Source organism: Canis lupus, chromosome 5 (assembly GCF_011100685.1).
Source record: "Canis lupus familiaris isolate Mischka breed German Shepherd chromosome 5, alternate assembly UU_Cfam_GSD_1.0, whole genome shotgun sequence".
Lineage (NCBI taxonomy): Eukaryota > Metazoa > Chordata > Mammalia > Carnivora > Canidae > Canis > Canis lupus.
The window spans coordinates 47443843-47468899 of NC_049226.1; the positions used below are offsets into that span (position 1 = coordinate 47443843).

Consider the following 25057-nt stretch of genomic DNA (forward strand, 5'->3'; position numbering starts at 1 on the left):
GCAGCAGGAATCGTTCTGAAGGGATCCCTCAATAAAACTGAAAACAGATGGGGCCATAGCCAGAGCTCATTTTGCAGAGATGACAGGATTGGTAGAGTTTTAGGATTGCCAACAGGTTCTGAGTGAAACGCTGAAGTCTATTGAAACCTGATTAACAGCTACTCCGGGGGCTGAAATAAGCCACCTGACTGACTGGTGGAGAAAAATCCCTTCCTACATCAGCCTAGTGCTCTATATCATATGGGGCCTAGGACAAGTTGAAAAATGAGTTAACAACTTTGAGCCTGCTTTAAAACTCTTATCGAAGCATTTTTGGAGCACCTTACATGGGGAATTTGCACAGCACTTTGTAGGTAATTCTACTGGTATGGTTTTATTCAATTTAATGAGTTTTTATTAGATACCTAGGAGACCTGAGTTCAAGACCTGGCTCTGTCACCAATCAGTGGTGCTGCCTTGAAAGTCCCTTTGCCTGTTTGGCCTCAGTTTCCTCAACTAGAATGTGAAAGGATTGCATTAGATGACGTTGAGGCTCCTTTGAGCTTTGAAATTTGAAAATGGAAAAAAAAAAAAAAGAAAATTGAAAATGAATTGACTTGGTAAATACTGTGCCTGGCACTTTACTAGGTATCGAGGACATCTCAGAGGACACCTTCAATCCCTGGAAATCTCTCTCTCTCTCTCTCTCTCTCTCTATATATATATATATATATATATATATGAAACATCTAAACAGAATAATGGAAATTGTATTATTTCAATCATTTTTTCTGGCAAGCTAATGTGTTTACTGACAAATTAATGTGTCTAAAATATTAGGTACAACTATTTAACATCTTTTGGAGATAATGTTTTGTTTTTGTTTTCCTCTTTAAACATTTGTTTTATTTGAGTACATTTGACACACTGGAGATAATATTAAAGTCTAAATCAAAGCTTTTCATAAATGTGAGACCTAGGAAAAATGACTCTGTGAGATCTCTAAAATGGCATTGTAAGATTTATGAAAGAATGATAAGACATGACCCCTACTCTCAAGAGCTGTTTTCTGGCTCACTAGAGAGACAAAATATATACACCTGAGACAGAGAGCAACAGAAGGCATGACTTCACTTAATGTCAGATGAAGATCTAGGCAATGAGGACAATCGCCATTCACTGCTTAGGAAAGCCAGCCTGGACTAGTGCAATTTGTGGCCACTTTGGAGAAGGAGGGGCTTGACCTGGGTCCTGTGGAAGAAGTGGTGTTTTTAAATATGCTTTTAACTGTTAACTTCTGACTATGAAAATAATGCAAGGGTTTCAAAAGTCTTTATGTTCTAAATAATGGAAAATCTAGCTTCAGTTTGCTTGAATAGTTAGAATTTATTTACTCATGTAATTGAAAAGTCTAGAGATAGGTTGTGTTTTGATCCAGAGAGTCAATGTGTCATGAGGGATGAGATTGCTTTTTTCGCAGCTCTGCCCTTCCAAGGTATTCACCTTAAGGCAGGCTCATCTTGTGGTTACAGATGGCTATCAAAGCTCCTAAGACAAGTGCTTCCTCATTCACAGCAAGTCACAGAGCGTCCTCTTTTGTCTCAGTATTCCAAGCAAAAGCCCAGATACTCTCTCTGATTGGAATGGCGTAGGTCATGTGCCCATCCTGAAAAAATCCATGTGGTCACCAGGACCCAACAAGCTGACTGGATCAGTCTCCGTTAAAAGCTTCACCCTGGTCATAGTAGTAGTGGTTGGGAACATGGAGCCATCGTCCCTGAACCAGATGGATCCCCAAAAGGAAAACCAGGCACAGCTGGGATGGAGGCAAGGATGCTGCAATCATAAGTGTCCTTTATAATTTGTTAATGGTAGAATTTTAGGAAGTATGGAAAATTGAAAGGTCTCCTATGATCCCAACACTCATGAGTATTGAGCATTAACATTGTATCAGATCTCCTTCCAGTCTTTTTCTGAAAGTTAACACCATACTAAATATTTTACATGTACCATGTCATTAACTCTTATCATAGCAATCCAATAGGTAGTTTATTATTGTCTCCATTTTGTAGATGACAAAACAGGCTCAAAGAATTTATATAATTTGTTCAAGATTACACAGCTAGTACTTGGGCTTGCATTTTTCTTTTTTATCTATTTGTTCATGAGAGATACAGAGAGAGGAGCAGAGACATAGGCAGAGGGAGAAATAGGCTCCCCATGGAGAGCCTAATGTGGGACTCGATCCCAGGACCCCAGGATCACGACCTGAGCCAAAGTCAGACACACAACCACTGAGCCTCCCAGGTGCCCTTGAGCTTGTATTTGAAATCAGGTTTATCTCTCTCTGGAACTCAAGCTTTTAATCACTATGCCATCTTTTTTTCATATAGAATTGATATCATAGCATTCATCTAGTTCTCATTATGGTTTTCTTCACTTACTGTTATATCATGAGCTATTTACAGTCCTTCAACGATCATTTTTAACTAGTGACTTAGATCACGTTTCCTAGGACAAGGACTCTGAGATGGAGTTTATGTGTAGGCAGTTCACTGGAAAACAAGACCTTTGAGGAAGTGAGAGAAGGAGGACTGGCAGAGGGATACATTAAACTGTGAAGAGGCCTCAGCCAATGCTGTGAGAGCTCTGCAGCTGGAATAGTCCTTCAGAGTTGTCCCATCTTGAGGCAAGGGGACTGGACCATTCACCCATGAGCCATTAGGGGACTTGACATTGGGCACGGTGGCTCTCCTGGGCTCAGGACAATTACTGGCGGGGGCTCAGCAGCTAGGAGAAAGGGAGGATCTAGACAGGGGCACCCCAGCATTTACCACAGCCAGGCAGTTTGGAGAGGAGAAAATATTCCTAGGAAGACAGGGGACTCATTTGAGTTCTATTTCTCCTCACAATACAGCTACCAGAAATATTTTTTCCAACCAACATTTCAAACATTTCCTTTCCTCAAAAACTTAGGCTGTGTTTGGTATCAAAAAGAGGGCAGTGTGTTAGAGTAGGAAGCACACTAGGCCTAGAAACAAGAGATCTGAGTACGAATCCTGGCCACATCATTTAACTGGCAGTGTGAGCTTGAACAAATATCTCACTCTTTCTAATCTTCAATTTCATCAACTGGAGCAGAGTTCCTCAGCCTCAGCACTGCTGACCTTGGGAACAGCCCCTTTGCTGGTAGGGTAGACTATCCTGTGCACTGCAGGACTGCACTGCTGGTCTCTACTCATTAGAGGCCAGTCGCATTCCCCAGCATACTCCCAGTTGTAACCATCAAAAATGACCCCAATGTTGGCAAATGTCTCCTGGGGGGTGAAAAGTCCTCTGGTTGAGAAACACTATCCAGTATGTGTTATCTCCCTGTTGAGCTATTGGGAGAGTTAAATAAGATAACCATGAGTATTCAAATCCCAAACCACTGGATACACATACCCATGTGCCTCTCCAACCCCTTCCCTTGTCCTTGTCACTGCTGCAATATCAGGATTGGCAGGAGCTGGTTTGAGCCCTGATCAGTCGTGTGGGGGCTATTAATACTCACTTGCTCACATCTTGGTCTTGGACTGTTGTTCTGTGGAGGTTTGGCAGGGTGACAGGAGGATTAGGGAGGCCATGGGTCCTGAAGTCAGATGGACCTGGTGGGCCCTTTTAGATCTGTTGTTTGCTAGCTGTGAAGATGCTGACAATGCCACTTTGTACATCTCAGTTTCCTCACAATGTGTTGTGAGAATTGTCTGGCATATGCTGTGTGAAGCATCTGGTATATTGTAGGCTCTTCACTCTTCTTGTCTTTCCTAGTACTATCAACTCTTTGAGGGAAAAGGATATATTTCCTACCTTTATGGAAGCATTCTGGTGCCCAAAATGGTAACTCAATACATTTGGCTCAGTGAAGAGGAAACCAAGAACAAGAGATGAAGCTGCTCCTTCAGGTGTCTCAGGCCAAGGACATCTTCCTACACACAGAAAGTCATATAGTAAGTCATGGGGAGGCAGACAGCCTGAGCTCCTGTCCTGGTCTCAACACTTCCTCTCTCTTTGATCTCAGTAAAGTTCATTCCTCTGGGACTCTGTTTCCCTCAGTTATAAAATTGGAATAGTAATAGTATGTTGAGGGCACCTAGGTGGCTCAGTTGGTTAAGTATCTGCCTTCAACTCAGGTCATGATCCCAGGGTCCTGGAATTGAGCTCCCAGCTCAGCAGAGGGTCTGCTTCTTCCTCTCCCTCTGCCCCTTCCCCCTGCGCATACTGTCTCTCAAATAAACATGTAAAATCTTTTTTTTAAATAGTATGTTGTATTAGTTTCCTAGGGCTACTGTCACAAAGCACCACAAACTGAGTGACTTAAACAATAGATATATGTTGTCTCACAGTTTTGGGGACTGAAAGTTTGAGATCAAGGTATAGGCAGGGTTGGTTTCTTCTGAGGGCTGTGAAGGAAAGGGCTTGCCTTTCTCCTGGCTTCTGCTGGTTTGCTGGTAATCTTTGACATTCCTAGGCTTGTAGATATATCATCCTGATCTCTGACTTCATCTTCACATGGCGTTCTCTTATGTGCATGTCTTTGTCCAAATTTCTCTTTTTATAAGGACATTGATCCTTTTGGATTAGAGGCATATACTACTTGAGTATGACCTCACCTTAATGCTACTAATTACATCTGCAATGAACCCTATTTCCAAGTAAGGTCACATTTTGAGGTAGTGGTTAGGACTTCAACAAAAGAATTTTGGGGAGAACACAAATCAATCCATAATGCCACCCTATAAAGTTAGACTGAGTATTCAGTGTAAAATGCTACCAATAAAATACTCAAAGGCATCTGGCCCATTGAAAATACTCAATACCTAAACTATTTTTATTATTACTGTTATTCATCAAACTTATAATGGGTGCCTTCTATGTACTAGGCAGTGTTCTGGGTGATAGAGACACTAAAGTGAATGAGATGTAGTCCCAGACCTGAAGGATACCCAGTCTAGTGGAGTCATGGACATCAGTAAGGAATTACAATCCTGAAGGTCTTACGGCTAGATCAGTTTCCTAGCTTGCTAAGGCATTTGTACATCTAATGGTATCTGGGGTCAAAATAAATATCTTGGATGCCATCAGAGAATGAAGAAAGTTCATTGTTCAGAGGAAAGAAATTTTCCTTTTTTCTAGCTTCTTTATATCTTTGGGGGAAAAAATTTCCAAGTGTCATGGTCAAACACTACTCTGATTTCTTGTGCAAAGTTTAAGGTGACCTTTACCCTTCCTAATATATCATTTTGATGAAGCCAAAATTTTCCGAGATTCTCAAGACTGGCAGAAAAATAACTTCAGAAACTGGTCCCAAATTGGTAACTGAAGATAAGTTGGAGGGCAGTTCCTTCCTCAAGTGTTGCCGTATATCTTACTTCATTGCATGTTGATAGTGTATTAAAATTGAAATAAAAATAAAATATTATCTGTGCCATTAAACCTGACCAATTCTCACTTCACTAATCTTGAAACCCTGATTCTTGCTAAAAGACAGACCATCTTAACCCACTCTTGGCATAGATGTACAGCGAAGGAGAGTTCTAAGAGGTGGAACCTCCATCTTTTTGAAAAAAATATCCTGTCATCATTTAATATTTATGGAGCACGCACACTGTGTGAAGCACTGTATCACACGGTGTCCTTTGCTGCCAGAGAAGACATTGGTGATAGGGAAGATGTTAAATAGAAGGGGGGACTTCATGAGGACAGAGTTTTGGAGGGTCCGGTGAGGCAGGACCTGGGTAATTGATGCCAGCCTCACACCCATCAGGGTAAGACCTGGGAAGCACAGACCCCAACCACAGACTTCCTGCCTGTGATGACCATTTGGTGTGGCATCCCCAGGACAAAAGCTGCTCAATGGACAGGGTTTAAAGGTGAGGAAGGATTCTGATGGGGCAAGAGTAACAGGATCCAAGAGTAAAGCTGGATGGTACAGAGCAGACTGCTACCCCTGGATTGTGTAGGTTGTGCCATGGGGGCTAGTGTTCTCATCACCAACCTGGCCCCTTTGGGTTACCTCTCATTCCTGCTGAGAGGAAGGGGGAGCTATTCCAAATTCCTGAAAAGCGACTCATGGGCAGGTGATGCCCAAGGGTAGAGGATTAAGCTGTGACCTGGAGACAGAAGCCCACACATATTTCAGTCTTTACCATTCATTCATATCATAACTTTTGGAAGTCATGTAATTTCTCTGAGCCTTAGTTTCCTCCTTTGTAAAATGGGGACAGTAAAGTCTGCCCTGCCTGCCTCACAGGGTTGAACAGAAAGTCAGTATTTATTTATTATTTATTTATATTTGGTGGGGAGAGGCAGAGGGAGAGAGACAGAATCTTAAGTGGGCTCCATGCCTGGTGCAGAGCCCAACTTGGGGCTCCATCTCACAACCCTGAGATCATAACCTGAACTGAAATCAAGAGTTGGATGCTTAACTGACTGAGCCACCCAGGTGCTCTGAAAGTCAGTATTTAAAATTGGATGAGGAGAAGACCTTTTTGCCACCTCCAAGGCAGGTAGCATCTTTATCTAACTGTTGTCTCATCATGACACCTGTCCCTGGAGAAGGATGGAAGGAACATGGTTCTGATCTCTCTTCTTCAGAGTCTCTTCAGGCATTGCTGTGGATGTGCTATCCTCTCCATAATCATGTCCTTCAGCCTTTCCTGCTTACCTGACCCCAGCTCACACCTTGAATTGGATAGTGACTCCACATTCGCTCACTATGCATCCTAATGGGCAGGATACTCCCATTTTACAAGATAACCATGCACTGTTCATCCATTAGTCTGGTAGTTTGTGCTAAACACCCAGCTCGAGTGTCCCACCATCCTGAACCATGGTCTCGTTCCTGGGCTGTGGACCAGCAGGTTACCTGGTCTCATCTCTGCAGCTGCCTGCATGAGGATGAGAGAAAGCAGCTCCACCCATACTGGCTGGACATGTCAGATTTGAGCATACATGTTCTTATCCTTTTCCCCTTCTCCTTCTCTTCTTCCTCCTCCTACCTTTCATCTTCCTAAATTTAGCTAGTGGATACAGGCTGTTGTACTGGTCAGGAGCTTTAGTTCTGGGGACAAATTCACCTGCTCTCTATCTAACTTTGAGCAAGTTCCTTAAGCCTGTCTTAATCTCTTCATCTGTAAAATGAGGATAATACTAATACCTACCTTACATGATTGAGAATTAAATGAGTTAATACATGAGATAAATGGCACATTATGAATGTTCAGAAAGATTATTAACTCTTATTTGTATTATTAGTCATCAAAGTAGGAACTACAGGGGGAGAAGCAGTGTTGGGTGACAAAGGATGAAAGTACAGGGTGGTGCAGGACACACAGGAGGCAGCTAGAAATGATGATGAGAACTCAATTGAGATGGAGGAAGGAGCACCTGTATGAGGAAGACTAAAAATATGACGGTCTGATCTACCTTCCCTTAAATTTGATTGAGACCTATTTAGAAGAAAGAAGAATTAACAGGGAAGGGAAGGTCAGGGAAGTTGCTTTATTCTGGCATACTTGGGTAGAAATACAAAAGAAAATATTTATACTTACATCAAAAGCTAAATCATAGCTGGATCAGAATATAAATTTTAAACATTTTTTAGTGGAAATTTTTCTAACATATTACATACTTGCCTGCCTCTTGACATTTAGTATGTTTATTCACTTTTTCTTTCAACATGTACTTATTGAATATTTTTTTAAGATTTTATTTATTTATTCATGAGAGACACAGAGAGAGAGAGAGATTGAGAGAGAGAGAGAGAGAGAGAGAAAGGCAGAGACACAAGCAGAGGGAGAAACAGGCTCCATGCAGGAAGCCTGACATGGGACTCCATTCCAGGTCTCCAGGATCATGCCCTGGGCTGAAGGCGGTGCTAAACCACTGAGCCACCCGGGCTGCCCTATTTATTGAATTCTTAATATTAGCTCAATATTAGCTCTTCATAAGACATAGTTATAAAGTAGACAAAGCCTTCAAGAAGCTTATTTCTAATTTTCAGTATCATAAACTTGGGACAGGAAACCTGCTTACATTTAAACTTTTGGGTACTTATTAGACTATCTCTACATATTAAAATAAAATTCTAGTCAGATTCCTTACTGAAAGAGGATATACTTTAAACATTTTTGTTGTAGATTGACAACAAAAAGGGGAGACTTTCATTTTTAAATTATATATAGAAAAATATATGGAAAACTGCAGATAATAACCATGTACTCACCACACAGACTGAACAAATCTGAATGGTTAGACATATTTTCTTGAGTTTTCTTAAGTAAAAGGAAGTTGATACAACTGAAACTTCCTATATTAATCTCCATGCAAAACTATATATTTTTCCAAATAGAATTTTAAATTATTCAATATTGTTCTTCATATGACAAGGATTTAGCAACTTTAATAACCCATTAAACTTCCCCCATTTTATTTATTTATTATTATGTAGATTTTATTTCACTTTTTTTTTTTAGATTTTATTTATTCATGAGAGACACAGAGATAGAGGCAGAGACATAGGCAGAGGGAGAAGCAGGCGCCCCACAAGAAGCCCAATGTGGGAGTCCATCCCAGACCCTGGGACCACACCCTGAGCAGAAGGCAGATGCTCAACTGCTGAGCCACCCAAGCATCCCTTATTTCACTTTCATATAATATTTTAGACTTCTGCAAAGTGAATTTAGTTAAATTTCCATTTGGCCTGCTTATCATTGTTTCACCATTCCTCTTGCAATTGATTCACTTTTCAGTAGGTATGTAGAAGGTGAACTTCCTTAGAATTTTATTCATAAAATGTCTTTACTTCATACTCATTTCTGAATGATGATTTAGCTGGGTATAACATTCTAGATCATTTTTTTTCTCCGTTCAGCACTTTGAAGTTGTTCTTCTGCTGTGTTGCTATAGAGACATCCATTGTCAGACTAGCTGTCATTGTTTGGAAGGTAATCAAACTTCTCTCTGGTAAATTTTAGAGTTAAAAAACAAACAAAAATAAATAAATAAAAAGCAAACAAACCCGTTTGGTTCCGTAGTTTCTATATGATGAGTCTAGATGTGTTTAGAGTGCACCTTTGATCTGAGTGTGCAAGTCACAAGCTATCAAGTCCTATTTCACTGTTTACAAACCTTGTAACACACTTGTCCTAGCTGCTGTGAGGATCAATTAGCTAGTGAGCCTGTAGTGCGCTATAAGCTCTGTAACAAGCTTTCTAACAAGGTGTCAGTGGCAGCGGATTTGGAATTTAAGGTTATTTGGGAGAAACAGTGGTCAATATTTGAGGAAGGTAATTCAGAGAGGACAACCAGGTATTTCTCACTGATGAACAACTTACCAATTAAAGATTAGATTTATCGATTAGATTTGGGGGCATATAACACACACTACTCACTGAGAGTCTGATCTACTATGGCGATGCTCTGTTTTCCCAGCCACACTCTTCTCTCCCCTTCCATTTAACCCAGCCCTGCAACCTCCACCTCAGCTCTGCCTAGTTCTCCTAAGAAACTGAGCATTGATAGAGAAAATATGGCAATAATCTTAGAAGGAAGAAAAAATACATTAATGAACTGCCAAAATGTGTGAGCATATTCAAAAGATTAAAAACCGAGGATAGGAACAAAATGCATACTCCCCTCATCCCTTTCCTGCAAACCCTTGAACAATGTTTATAAATCAGGCTTTCACCCAACACAGCCATAGCCCACTACCTAAAGGAACATATCAAATTACATGAAAGATCAGTGAATATAAAATACTATACTGACTATTATAGGATCATTTTAAATCTTCTTCATCACCTAAAACATTGAAGAAAAAATATGTTTAAATAAAGTAAAGTAATTAATGAGAGTTTTTGGATTATACTGCTGAAGTCAGGAGATATTTTTTTATCCTCAATACTTGACACTTGCTAGAAATTCCATCCAAATTACCCAAGACATTTAGGGAATGAACATTCATCCTAAATTTTTTATGGACAGTCAGCTTTAGGAGGGAAGGAAAAAAATGAAACAAAATGTGAAAGTATTTGTAAAGTTGTGCTGACCAAAAAGGAAAAAAAGAAAGAAAGAAAGAAAACATAAGATGACTTTTTCTTTTTTCCATTCCTGCTTGACTTTCTTGTCTCATCCTTTCTAAGTTGTCACACACAGACACAAGTTGTCTGATCTAAGGCTACAGAAGAGACTTAAATAGATGTGACCCTCACAGCCTGATGTGCCAAATCCAGGAAATGTGACAGGCTGAAAGATGTAGGTTTTTATTATTTATTTTTGAAAAGCAGTGAGAGGGAAAACATTTCAGGGAGGAGTAGGTATACTTTTAGGAAATGAAAAGTCCAATTTGGTTAGGCCACAGAACCAAAGATGACAAGAGCCTGATGAGAAAGTCCTCAGAAATAGAAGTGCTTGGATGTCAGCTAAGCCACCTGGCTGCAGCTGCTTTCTGCTCACATAAATATTTAAGCAAGGGAACTGGTCTGCTCTGCCTTCTGGGGATGGCCCTCTTTCCTCCCTGTCTGCCCTTATTGGTGTGGGATGGGGAATGCAAGACGGCAAGCAGTCTAGCCGTGATGAGTCCCAGCACTGTGAGGTTAGGTGCCCCAGAGCTGCCCTCCAGTAGGCTCCATTATCATCGTTCCCCTCTTTCTTCTCCCTTTCATGATTCTCCCCCTCCCCTTCCACCTGCTTCTCTGTTCTCTACCTTCCCTCTGTCCCTGGGAACTCATCTCTTACTCATTTTTTTCTTTCCCTTTATCTGGGTTGGCACTGTTTTTTTCCTTGTCTCTGACAGTTTCACAGATTTCATGAAAGGGATATCAAGGTTGACCAAGGCAAGCAAGCCTCCTCTTCTCAGAGCTTAAGGTCCAATGGGCGCTACAGCCAGTGGCTTCACCCAACCCCCATGTTAGAACTGAAACTCTGTGAGGACAGGAATCTAGTCTCTGTTTATTACCATGTCCCTGCCTCCAAGCAAAGTTCCTTACATATAGCAGGCCATCAACACAAATTTATAGAATGAAGGAAGAAGGAGAGTTTATCTGGTCCTTTCCTAAACCATGCTGGACTCATTCTCAAGCCTTTCCTACAAACCACTGGCCAATTATTTATTCTCCTTTGGGTCTCAGTTCAAGGCTACCTCCTCCAGGAAGCTTTCCCTGACTGCAAATACTCCCATAGCATTCTGCACACTTCTCCATTACATGTTTCCACACTATATTATGTTGTTGCCTGTTGTCATGGCAGACCTCCCACACATACACTCTCCAATACACACACACACTGAGACTCCTTTGGGCAGAGACTGAGTGGTCAATAGACGTTTATTGAATAATTGGAGTCTCATGATATTTGAATAATATTTGATATCTTACATCCCCAGCCCTTCCCACTTTCTACCTACTCAGATCACACTCATGCTTTTGACCCAGATTATGAAGATTTCTCTGACACAATACCATTTTCATCTATCTACTCAGTAAAGACAAAAAGAATGAGAATTTTAGAAGCCTATTTTTGGTGAAGATGCTGATGGGAACAAATATTGGATGGCGATTTGGCAGAGGATATCAGCAGCCCTAAAATGTACATAACTTTTAACTCAGGAACTCCACTTTTAAAAATTTATTCTATGGAAACAATTTTAAATGTCCCCAAAGATTTTTCCAATAATGGAAAAATTCACCACAGTTGAAGTTTATGATGTTAAGAAATTGGAAATTCACAATAAGCAATTTGTTGAGTGAATATGGATAAAAACTTATAACAAAACTTTTACATTTTTTTTAATAATTATTGACCTGACAAGGTGTTGGTATTGTTGAATGAATCAGCCTGTATAATACGGTCCCTTTTAAATTTAAAAATTATAAAATTTTATTTACATAGAAAAGATTTGGAAAGCTATATAACTGAGAAGTGGATTTCTCAGGATGATGGGATGATATGTGATTTTTATACTCTTCCAAATTTTTTAATTGACATATAAATAACATACAACATTGTGTTTATTTCAGGTATGCAACATAAATGATTTTATATTTGTATGTATTGCAAAGCGATCACCACAATAAATATAGTTAACACTTAAAAAAAAAAAAAAAAAAAAAAAAAAAAAAAAAAAAAAAAAAAAAAAAAAAAAAAAAAAAAAAAAAAAAAAAAAAAAAAAAAAAAATAAATATAGTTAACATCTGTCACCATACATAGTTACGAGATTATTTTATGTTGAGAACTTTAAAGGATTACTCTCTCAGCAACTTTCAGATATGCAGTACTATTAAGTATAGGCACCATGCTGTACATTACGTCTCCATGACTTATTTATTTTATAACTAGGAGTTTGTGCCTTTCCTCCACCTTTAACCATTTCACATACCCCCAACTCCTGCCTCTGAGCTTAAGTTTGTTTTGATTCCACATATAAGTGAGATCATACAGTATTTGTCTTTCTCTGCCTGAGTTCTTTTACTTAGAATGGATCTCAAGGTCTATCCATGTTGTTGCAAATGACAAGATTTCATTCCTTTTTTACAGATGAATATATTCTATTGTAGATAGACCACATTTATCTATTTATTTGTCAAATATTATTTGACATTTAGGTTATTTCCATATCTTTTCTATTATAAATAATGCTGCAGTAAACATGGGGTGCACATATCTTTTGTAGTTAGTGTTTGTTTTCTTTAGATAAATACTCGGAAGTGGAATTGCTGGATCACATGGTAGTTTTAAGTTTAATTTTTTAAGAAGCTCCATACTGTTTTCCATAGTGCCTCCAATTTACATTCCCACCAGCAGTGCACAAGGGTTCCCTTTTCTCCACATCCTCATCAACACTTACTTTTCTTGTCTTTTTAATAATAGCCATTCTAACAGGTGCAAGGTGATATCTCATTGAGGTTTTGATTTTAATTTCCCTAATGAAAGTGATGTTGAACATCTTTTTGTGTACCAGCTGGCCATCTATATGTCCTCTTTGGAAAATGCCTATTCTGGTCTTCTGCCCATTTTTAAATCAGATTGTTTGATTTTTTTACTATTGAGTTGTATGAGTTCTATATATATTTTGGATATTAACCTCTTATCAGATATGTGATTTGCAAATATCTTTTCCCATTCAGTAGGTTGCCTTTTTATTTTGTTGATGGTTTCCTTTGCTGTGCACTCTCTTTTTAATTAGTGTTTTCCCACTTGATTTTTCTTCAATGCATAGGAATTACTCATGTACTGATTTTTTTAATTATAAAAAAGTTGTCTGAATGCTTTATTCTCCTTTGGCCCCTAAAAGTAAGCTATTCAAAGTCAAATAGACTTGAAAAAATAAGAATTCCCATCTGAAGCAAGGAACAGTAACCTGAGATTTGCAAAGAAGAGCCTTTACCTGCCCAAGCCTCTGTAGCCATGTGTGAGTCTAATTTCCAATGCTCTGAGAAACTGTGACAGAGAATCATTACCCTTGAAATGGGTTTGCATAATATAAAAAATCAGGGTCTCCTCTCCACTTAATGTGTTAACATTTGTGGGAGTTCCCATGCATGCTCTGAGGGAGAGTCCTGTGACATCGTGTCTGCGTTGTATTGAACTCAATCACTTGTAGAAAATGTGTAATGTAATAGGGGTATTACACGGGGTGATATTATGGAAAATCCTAATTGGTACCAAAGTAATTCTTACTAGAGTGGACTATAAAACCTTCAGTGCCATTCTAACTAATCACCCCTGTGGCATTCTGAGCAAATGCAGGTTAATGGTGATGATCTTAATTTTTTTATTAATTAAATTAAGTGTATAATCTGACCATATAAGCCCATTGTCGGTGTTCATCATGCTGATAATAAATGGCTTGAGTACTCAGCACCTTTGGCTTCACTGGAGCCCTGAAGTCTTCCATCCACCATTAATGATCTAAGAGAGATCTCCAAGTGGCTCATTAGTGCCCAGAGACAACAAATAATGAAGTTGTATAGCAGAGATTGGGGTGAGCAAATGGCAGCTGAGTTGGTGAGTTCATGGGCTCAGAAGAAGCCTCTAAACTCAGAGCCTGCAATTGCGGAGTCCTCTGCTCTCCTGCCTCTACATCTTGGGTTCTTCAGAAAATAATTTCCTGTGATACTTAAAGATAGAAAGGGGAAATAATTCCAAAAAGAGAATGTGGAAAACATAAGATGCTAAAAATCACTTAATTGACCAAGATGCCAGATTCTGGCTCCTTGAGTTTTAGGGTAGGGAATAGGCCTTTGTCATCATTGTTTCCCCCACACCTCGCACCATGCCTCACAAATAGTAGCACTATATGTCTCATTTTATTTTATCAAGTCATGACATTCTTAGACTTGCTTTTCCCAAAGTGTTCCCTGGAAGACACATCTGTCAGGAGCATTCTAAATTAGAATCTATGGTAAACAAATTTGAGACACCTTGCATTTTATCTTTTCCTCTTGAAGATTTATGATAAATGTTAGCATTTTGAAGACAATGATAAGTCATTTAGAAATGATGGTAAATTGGGGATGCCTGGGTAGGTCAGCAGTTGAGCATCTGCCTTTGACTCAGGGAATGATCATGGAGTCCCGGAATCGAGTCCCACATCGGGGTCCCTGCATGGAGCCTGATTCTCCCTCTGCCTCTGTCTCTGCCTCTCTCTCTCGGTGTCTCTCATGAATAAATAAAATCTTAAAAAAAAAAGAAATGACAGTAAATTGTCTAACCCAACATTGTCTAACCAAACTTATTTGATCACAGAACTCTATTAACATCCAACAGAGCACATTTCAGTAATAGATTGCCTGAGATATCTGCTAGGATACTTAGAGCTCAGTGATCAGATGGAAATACCAATTTCCCAATTCCTCTAAAGTCCTGGCATAATAAAGACAAAATCTCCCTTTATTGTCACTAAATCCATTAATAAAAACATAAAATTATAGGGCTCAGACGTGGAAGGAACTTTGGACATCCTGTATCCTAACTCCCAGCTCATTGCAGGAATTTACTTACAGCATCCATGCTGGATACGTTGCCATCTCTGCATACCTACTTCCAACGGCAGGAAGTTCAGCCACTTACAATCCAATCCATCAGGTCATCATCAAATTTCTTTTTCTGTTGAGTTAAAATCTGCTTCTTTGAGGCTCTAGACCTCATACTAGAATAATGGAACAATTCACTCTCTTTTATGTCTATACACCAGCTCATATGCCCTCAGTTCACAACATATTAAGAATTTTCTGTTTCTATGGGATGCCTGAGTGGCTCAGCAGTTGAGCATCTGCCTTTGGCTCAGGTCATGATCCTGGGGTCCAGGGACCGAGTCCCTCATCAGCCTCCCTGTGAGGAGTCTGCTTCTCCCTCTGCCTGTGTCTCTGTCTCTCTAGTGAATAAATAAAATCTTTTTTTTAAAAAAAGAATTTTCTGTTTCTACATTTCAAACTATGGTCAGAATAAATAAGGAAAGTGATCTTTGAATGGCTGGGGGTTGAGGGGAAGGAGAATAGTCTTACAAGTTGAGTTATAGGCAAAAAATAGTAGAAATCTCCTATTTGCCACCCATTACATTTTGATAACAAGGATGTTATGTCTCATAAATTTGGTACAAAATCATTTGGTGACTTTCTTATCTCAGCCTACTCTTAAAAAGTACCATGGACTGGGTAGCTTCTTAATTCTTACAGATCTGGAGGCTGGAAATCTGAGATCGGGGGCCAGCATGGTCAAGTTCTGAGTCCTCTTCTGGATTACAGGCTGCCAATTTCTCCTTGCGTCCTCACATGGTGGAAAGGTAGCAAGAGAGCCTTCTGGGGTCTCTTTTGTAAGGGCTCTGCCATCATGACCTAATTTACTCTTGAAGACCTCTCTCCTTATACTATTGCTTTAGGAGTTAGGTTTTCAACACATGAATTTGGGAGGTATGCAAACATTCAGTCCACTGCAGTGACAAAGCATAACCTGAACTGTTGTGAAACTATTTATAGTTTTTATTTCATTTAGTATGAATGTGCATACATTTGATTTAAAAATATTAATATATTAGATAACAGAAATATTAGTGTGTTTCCTCAGACTCCACTGGAAATATCATACAATATATGGTATACACACTGTATTCCCTTTTCCTAAAATCAGTCTGAATTTTGAAACACATCTGGCCCCAAGGATTATGGACAAGGAGATTTGACAACATCCTTTTCTTTGTACCTCTGTGTGCTCAACACTATTGACCTACCTTAGTTTTCTTAGTTCTTACAATTCTATAAGTTAAAATACTATTTATCCCCCACCTTACAGATGAGTTAAGTCATATAGAAGTCATATAGTTTTACAGACATTTTTCTTATTGCCTATTTGATATTTACAAAGAAAGCCAGGTCTTCTTTATTATGTACTAACAACAAAAAAATTAAGTCAGGTTCCAATTGGGTACACAGGTCAATGCCAGAAAAGCCCTTACAGAAAAGGGAGAACCAAAGGCCCAGTGCTGCCAGAGGAGCCCCCACAGGAACACCTCTAAGCCTCCATCTGAAAAAGATGGTTAGTGGATTCACATTGTCCTCTGTAACCCTTCCCCTCTAGCCTCTTCCCACCTAGCCCCTCAGAAACTTTGGGAGTGACTAGGAAAGCTAGAAACCCACTGCAAAGAAATGTATTATTCTGAGTGTTGAATTAAGTTATGTCAAGGCCTGGATCTAGCCTCTAGGATGGAAGTTTCTTACTGTCTACTGCATCCCCACTCCCCAAATGACCATTATGATGAAATTTGAGGATTAATGGCCATCCAAAAATCTACCCCATTTGTTCTTTTACTATGCTTGAAATTTCCACATGAGTATTTGTCTTTGTCAGGATACTGAAAGCAACTACCAAAATATAAGTAGTACATATTGTATGTAAGGGTCAGTCTATTAAGCCAGTATAAAATAAATGGCCAAATGAGCTGGTCATTTTGCCCGGCCCAGTGGGAACTGAATGTGGAATAGACCAGATTTAATGAAGAATGAAAGGAAAGAAGCATAGGGAAGGTCTGAAGTATGGACACTTCCAAGAAAGCTCTACATAGGGTGCTACAGTGGGAGGCTTGGGGCTCAGACTGGTGCCATTAAGGACTGGCTGAAGGAAGCACTAAAAGGGAAAAAGAGGCAAGAGAAGGAGAAAGCAGGGGATGTGGAGTCCCAAAGGTCAGTGTTACCTTTATCAGCTATTTCCATAAGGATCGTTCCTATGGGGGCGCCTGGGTAGCTCAGTGGTTGAGCATCTGCCTTCAGCTCAGGGCATGATCCTGGGGTCTTGGGATAGTGTCCCATATCAGACTCCCTGCAGAGAGCCTACTTCTCCCTCTGCCTATGTCTCTGCCTCTTTCTCTGTGTCTCTCGTGAATAAATAAATAAAATCTTTAAAAAAGGATCATACCTATGCTTTTTAAAGATCCTCTTAAAATAGCTCAGTCATAACATTTTAGACCATTCACTAGATAACATCATTTACAAGTTGGTACCCAGGGACTGGAATAGATGCCAAGTTACAGAACCAGAGAAACAAGGAAAAGGAGCAGGAAATAGCATGCTTTATGAATTTCCAACTTCAGCTTATACCAGTGTCCCCTTTGCTGCCTGTGCTCCAACCACACTCCTACATGTGCTCTACCATCATCCAGGAAAACCAGCTTCTTCCACTCATTGCCAAGGGAACTCAGACTTATCCCTGTGCTCAGCCTAGACATCACTTCCTAGAGAGGCCTTCCCTATCCATACTACCCCTTCACCCTCGGTTGTATTTCATTTATTCCACTTTTTTTCATTATTTCTGTTTTTGTTTTTTTTCCTCAGAATACAAACCACAATATATAAGTATATATTTCTATCTTTCTTCAATGTCTGCAAACTCTCCTAGACTACAAATTTCACGAGTATCCACTAAGAGCAGGTTCTTAACAAAAACCTGTTTCATGAATCATTTTCAGGCACTGTGCTCTCTGTTTCAGAAGTGGTAACTCTTTTAATCTTCATAATAATCCTGAATTAGGTTTTGTGGATGAAATTAAGGAGGCTTACAATTCCAATGATTCTTTTTTTGTATCCTGATATTGTGCAATGCACACCCTGCATGGTTGTATGCAGCAACTGGGCTCAGAGATTCCTTGTTCTAAACCATTTAGGAATGGCATTATCTCCCAAGGAAAAGTATCTCTCTGCTCCTTTTCCCATCTTTGTGCAAACCATGGCTAGACAGGTTAATAATGAACAGAAAGTCCAATTAGCTTCCCCATCACATCAGTCCTAGAACTGCAAGCCTCAAGAAAAGACTTTTGGTTTGTATATCATGTTAATAATTAATTGATTGGTTAGTCAGTTAACTAGTTCCTGTAAGGTTTGTCCTGTCTTCCTTTGTCTCCTCCATGTGTGCTAGTTATGGTCAGTGGGCCTAAGCTCACATATGCATTATGCTCATCTGAAAGACTCCCATGAAGGACCACTTCAAAAAGTGTACATGATTGATGCTTTTTTAATGCCCTGGAATGTTATGAAGAAGCTGCTCATTTTATACTTTCTGAGGATAGTTTTCTTAAAGTACTGATGGGAACTGATTGAGCATTGATTGAAAATGTACAGCAATGCCTGGTTATACAGAGGTAGTTAAGTCAAGGCCCTGCCTTCAAGGAGCTCTCAGTCAAGTGTAACAACAAGACTGACAGGAAGAGGAAGGTCATGGTGGAAGGGAAGGAGGAAGGAGGGGAAGCTGTGGGAAGTATTTTGGGCAGAAGGTGGAGCCTGTGCAAAGGACTTCATGATTTCAAAGATATAATAAGCAGAAGGCTAAGCTAGAAACTAAATGACACTCTCTTTTACCTCAGTGCTTATAGAAGAACCTCTGAGATACAGTGTTTTATAAGATATTGTGAAGACACTTGGTGTTGTGAATTTTTACCTGAGACGTGGACCAACTTACCCTTCTTGCTGTTTTGGTGCCACAACCCACACCCCTAACCCTGATCAACTCCCATGAAACAAGTTCCTTCATAAGCTGGAAGACAGAGGCCAGTTTTCAAGAAATACCAAATGTCCTATTCTTACTGGGTTTTTAAAATGTCTTTTACACTCTAACACCATAAACACCAGTTGGGTGGGTAAGGCTTTGCAGCTAGCTCAGTGGTTCCTAGACCCAGCTACTCATCAGAATCATTTGTGGTCCTTTTTAAAAACACACATGCCAATCTGCTAAAGTTGAATTAGATATACCCAAAACTCATCAATTCCACTCCTAGGTAAATATCCATCAGAAATGCAAAATCTACCAAAAGATGTACAAGATTTTTATGACAGCACTATTTGTAATAGCTCCACAAGGAGCCACCCAAATGCCCTGCAAAAGCAGAATGACTAAATTGGGGTATAATCATACAGTGGACTAGTATACAGCACTGAAAAGGAATGAACTCATACTACACACAACATCATGGATGAATCTCATAAAAATCTCATAAATCTCATAAAAACAATGTAGAACACAATATTCCAAATGCAAAAAAAACCCTACATACTTCTTAATTCCATGTTGTTTTTATCAAGAAAAATTAATCTATGTATTAGAAATCAAGAAGGATAGTGATTAGAAGGGGGCAAAAAAGGACTTCTGGGATTCTCAGTGTATTCACGAAAAGCCAGCAAGCTGTGTATTTATGATTTGTATGCCTTTTGGTATGTTATATTTTAGTAAGATATTTTTAAAAGATGCATCTGCCTAAATTTTACCTCCATATATTCAGATTCAGTAGATCTGGGGTAAGGTCCAATTATCTGTATTTTTTAAAGCTCCAAAGATAACCCTAATGTATATCTAGGCTTAGGAACCACTGAATAGGATCACCACTGCTCTAGATTTCCCAATTCTAAGCTCTTTGCATATTAAAAGAGCTTATTTATTGTTTTTATTTTCACGTTTTCTCTCTAAATAGGAGTAAAACAGCCACTGTAATCCCATGCACCCAGGCATTTCCATGCCACTGAAATGAGTGGAAATTGAAAAGTGTTCTTGTGATGCTGTCAGTAGTTCATTAGCAGAAGTATCTGTACTCTAGGATTTCAAGAATCCCTAACAGAATTCATTTTTTCAATTAGCCAACAAGCGTTTATTGAACACCTACTATAATAAGAGCTAACTATTGCAACCTCTTATTACTCACTTCCCTGGGCTGGGTGTGATACTATATCCTTTGCATATGTTCTGTCATCTAAGCAGAGCAAAGGAGTAAAGTGTATAGACTCTGGAGCCGGGCTGCCACTGTTAAAACTCTAGCTTTGCAACTTTTGTGTGACTTGGGCAAAGTTGCTTCTCTGTGACTCAGTTGTCAGTTTTTTGGTTTGTTTGGGGTTTTTTTAAAAGATTTTTTTGATATGGACTGGGGAAACAAGGAAGAATCATGTTCCTAAAGACACTAACATTGTCAGTTACCAAAAAAGCAATTGCATGTGTTTTGGCATTGTCAGTGTGAGAGCTGCCTTCATATAACAGACGACATGGGGTATTTTAACCCTTAATATTGAATACTTTTAATCAAAAAGGTAAAGATTACATTTTTCTTGAGTTTACTTTTATTTAAAGATTTTATTTATTTATTCATGACACACACACAGAAGCAGGCTCCATGCAGGGGACCCGATGTGGGACTCGATACCGGGACTCCAGGATCACACCCTGGGCCGAAGGCAGACGCTCAACCGCTGAACCACCCAGGCTTCCCTTGAGTTAACTTTAAATGAAAGTCTTCATTGAGACAATGTCTCAGTAAAAATGAAGGAACTAGCAATTAAGAGGTAAAACTGTGTATCTAAGATTTGTATTATATTGATTCCAAAATAATTAGGTTGGCAAATCCATTATGAATATCTTTCCCCACATGAATACAAAGTACTGCTACTGTTCTGTTGGTTTTTGAAGGATGGCTACATCTTACTGTGAAATGTATTTCCAAGTTTTGCCAAATATCAAGGTGACTGATATTACTTATTTTATTAGATACTTAGGTTTCCCTTTCTTTTTTATATATTGCTTAAAAAACAAACCTGCTTTTACAGGCCTCCTGCCGCCTAAAAGCCTCTTGTTCAGCACAGAGATTTCTTGCTGATCAGATTTTCCCCATTCTTTTCTTTAAGCAAACACTGAAGGCTTTCAGCAGCTGCCCGAGATATTGCTTTAAAACCCTTAAGGCAGTTTGAAAGGCCTCCAAAAAGCATGACATTCAATCAAAGTTCAGTAAGGAAAGTTTTAATGAGTAAACTTAGTAAATTAGAAAGCACTGTGGCAGGGTGATTAACTCTCATTTGTGCATTAGTGTTGAAATTAATTAAAATGTTTAAGCCATAGGAGGCTGGCTACCTCGTCAGGACCTGGCTCTGCCCTCAGAGTCAGTCTGGATCCAGGAGTGATTCATCTTACACAGATGAGAGGGGGGATAAAAAGAAAAGAACAGTCAGGACAAATGTGTTTTCAATGGTGCTTAGCAGCAGGGAGACCATTGAGACTTCAGAGCAGCGCTACTGGAGTGTGACATCATAATACGGTATGTACATGTGGAGTGGGGCGAAGAGGACTTTGCACATACATTCCTTCCCTCTCCCTTTTGGATTGGATGCCATGTATATTAATTTCTCTGCCAGGCAGAATGTTACAGTCTGCTCTCTTCAAGACCAATCACAAATTAGCTCTGTTTCCCTGACTCTTTTTAAACCTGCTTGCCACTATTAATGTTCATCTCTGGAAGTCCCCCACAGGGCAGTGACATGAAAAGGTGGGCTTAGTACCCTGGTGATTTCTCTAAGATCAACTCCATAGAATGTATGAAAATATAATTGCCTCAAACAGACTCTCAGACACACAACAATGGATTTATTGTTAAAATCCCTTGGCAATGTGCAGAGCAGAAACCATCTTTTCAAGAAACCCAAAATATTCCATTCCCATTAGGTTTTTAAATATCTCGTAAGCTCAATTTCTTTCCAGAACTATGGGTCTGTGGATCTTCTTATAGAAACCCATTACCATGTGGCTGTTTAACAAATCCGTGCCTGCTTAAAATTATAAATGACAGCCTATTTCATAAAGAGAAAAGTCCTCTTTGACAGGAAAACAATCTCAGTGGCTTCTCCTTGGATAACAAATGGGTTTGTGTCAGGCCCAACACCATGGCTGTTTCCAAAATAGTGTAGCAATGGACTGCCATTTCTATTTCAGGGGTCCAAATTAAGGGGTTTGCAGAAACAAGTGACTACCTGTGAGTCTGAATTATTTCCACCTGGAGAAAATTATAATTTGCTATGGATCTACATTCATAATTTTTAAAACTGCCCATCTTCCTTATTTTTTGCTCTAAAGATTTCTTGTCAGATACAATGTCAGAGGTCACTGTCAGAGTGTCCCTTTGGTACCCATTAACTATACCAGCAAACTTGTTCACTATTGATCCACTATGTCTAAGTATCTATTATGGTGGATATAAAAGGCGGCTTCACATCTTTCTAAACAGATAATTCATAAAGGCCAAGGGGTCATAGCTTGTGATATATTATTCTTTCACTGTAACTGTGCCTGAATGGAAAGAAAGAGAGAGGGAAAAAAGGGTCATGGGTATTAGACTAAAGAGATAGAAACCTGTACGTCGATTGGACACATTAACATCCACATAAATAATAAAAGGCATTAATAATATTTGTTCATGACCTTATTATCGATTCATTCTCTCAGAAGCAGAGGCACCTAGAATGAATGAAGACAGAGTTGATTTTTTACCACTAAAGTTCAGTTGAGGTTGAACTCTAAAATGGAAGTCAATTGAAGACAGTAAAATATAGTCTGGCAGCCACTGGGTCCTGGGATTGATATATTTTGCAGGTAGTGCATCACCTGGGACAAAGCAAGGGTTTGGGGAACAGAAGCCTCAAATGTAAAGTATGAGGATATGCTGGATCCTGATGGGCTCAGCACATCCCCATATTCCTTAGGGATTGATTCATCATGTTCCGTAACCTCCGATGGTTCATATTGAATATTCAGCAATACACTGCAGAGGCCATTGCTGATGTTCCCCACGTTCCCATCCTAAAGTAAAGCATCTCATTAGGAGAACAGTAAGAATCTAATGAGTGAGACTTGTTCACAAGTTAGCTGACATTGGGCTCATTTAATGCCTTTTATGGTCTTCTACCCACTGGAGAACCCGGAGATGGTGTGCTTTCTCAAGACTAGAGTTTGGAGGAAAGTAAATTGAGATGAATCATGGTGAGATGAGATAGTTAAAATGTCATGCTCCATAAGTTTGAATGCATCCTTCAAGTTCTGAACAGTAAAATGCAACTGAACACTGAAACAAGGGAAACAAAGAAAAAGCAGATAACAATACAAATCCTCCTTTTTTGACAAGGATGCTTCATAGCGAAAACCGAACAGCACCTTTTCAGAGCCATCCCTGAGCACACACCCCAGAGCACACAGGCACACATCAATATTCCCTCCTGATTTTACTTTCCTTTTACTATTTTACCCATTATAGCTCAGGGGATGACACATCAAAATTGTAAGGTTCAGAAACAGGTAATAAACTACTAGCTTTATTTCTGTTTAGAAATGCTAGCTGAGAGAAAGTCCCTAGACTGGCTGGGCAAATTCCAAATTGTCCCTAGTAAACATAGAAGCTGGCAATAATGTATTTTTGAGAATCAGCCCTTTTGGCTGGAGGAGAGAGTTGAAGGAAGGGCTGGGGTGGGCACGGGCAGAGGTGGGAGCTGCAGAACTTTGTCACCGATTTCTCCTTACAGAGCCCCATTCATTTCAAGTATCTACTAACTCTATAATTCTTTAAGTTAAAACATCCTAAGAGAAATCCAAGAATGACCTATTTCCTGGAAGTTAATAGTCTGACTCTGGGAATAGCTTTTCTTTTTTACGTGAAACCCCAGTTATTGGGACAACCAAGGTCTTGAGATAATTTCCCTCCAATACCTGTAGTTCTTAACCTTTTCATGGATCAAGAACCTTTTTGAGAATATAGCAAAAGCTATGCTCCCTGTCTTGAGAAAAATGTCCACAGGTACAAAATTTTGCATATATTTTAGGGATTCATGGCATCTCTGAGGTTGGTGCAGGTTACAAGCCCATATTCTAAATAGGGTTGTTTTCTTTAACAGATGAGCATTCATAGAATCTGCCCTTTCTTCTTCAATTCAATAAAGAAAAAAAATGTAGCTTAGAGATGAGCCGGCCATTATAACCTTCAGATGCCAAATAATACTGTCCTTAATAATAATAATATTCAAGTGTCATGTTAGTGGTCTCTATGGACATCTCTATTCTTCATAATAATTTTTATTTTTATTTAATGTTTGGAGATGTTGTAAAAAGTGACTACTGTTTCAAAATGTGACCTCTGTGAGGTTTAAAACCTACTGAATCAGATGAGATATGAAAGCGTTCAATATAATGTATGACTTAAAGCTATGTTTTTTAAACTTTAATAGGAAATGTCTGACTCTTAGATCACTGTTTCTAAAGCCTGGCAGACAGAAACATGTCTTTTAAAAAGGCCTAATTTATATACCAAACAGAGATCCAGCAGGTAGAAATAATGCCTTTCCACTTTACTTCATGCAAACCTGAACCTTTAATTTGTTTTGAATAAACCTCAATTCTGGCAACATTTTAACAATTATAACTCATCTCATTTTTTTTCAGACTTTTCAGATATTTTGCTAGACAGTGGCACACTCGGATAAACAAATCATGGTCTTTACCCTCAAAAGGCTCATAGTCTTAGAATGAATATGTGTACACAGCCAAGCAGTCACTGCAGTGGCTTAGACAGTATCCATTCCTATCTTCTTCCCTCTTGACAGAACTCCATTTTTTTTCAGGTGCCCACCCCTTCTCTATATAAGCCATATAAGATTTAGGGGAAGCTGACCCATACTGGGCTAAACAAATTATGGGAATCCTACACACCCTTGTTTGTGATAGGTTCAGTTATCCTCTTCAGCCAATTATTATTTCTCAT

General features: G+C 39.2%; 1 long non-coding RNA gene across 3 annotated transcripts in view; it reads left to right on the forward strand.

Moving 5' to 3' along the window:
* The window catches only part of LOC102152515, an 87729-nt gene that overhangs the window by 29678 nt on the left and 32994 nt on the right, over positions 1-25057 (forward strand). For 2 of the 3 annotated variants that reach the window (XR_005359672.1, XR_005359674.1), the window contains exon 3: positions 8894-8966. The exons of the other annotated variant lie outside the window; for it this stretch is intronic. This is a non-coding gene — a long non-coding RNA (uncharacterized LOC102152515). The remainder of the gene's footprint in view (positions 1-8893; positions 8967-25057) is intronic. 3 annotated transcript variants of the gene reach the window in all.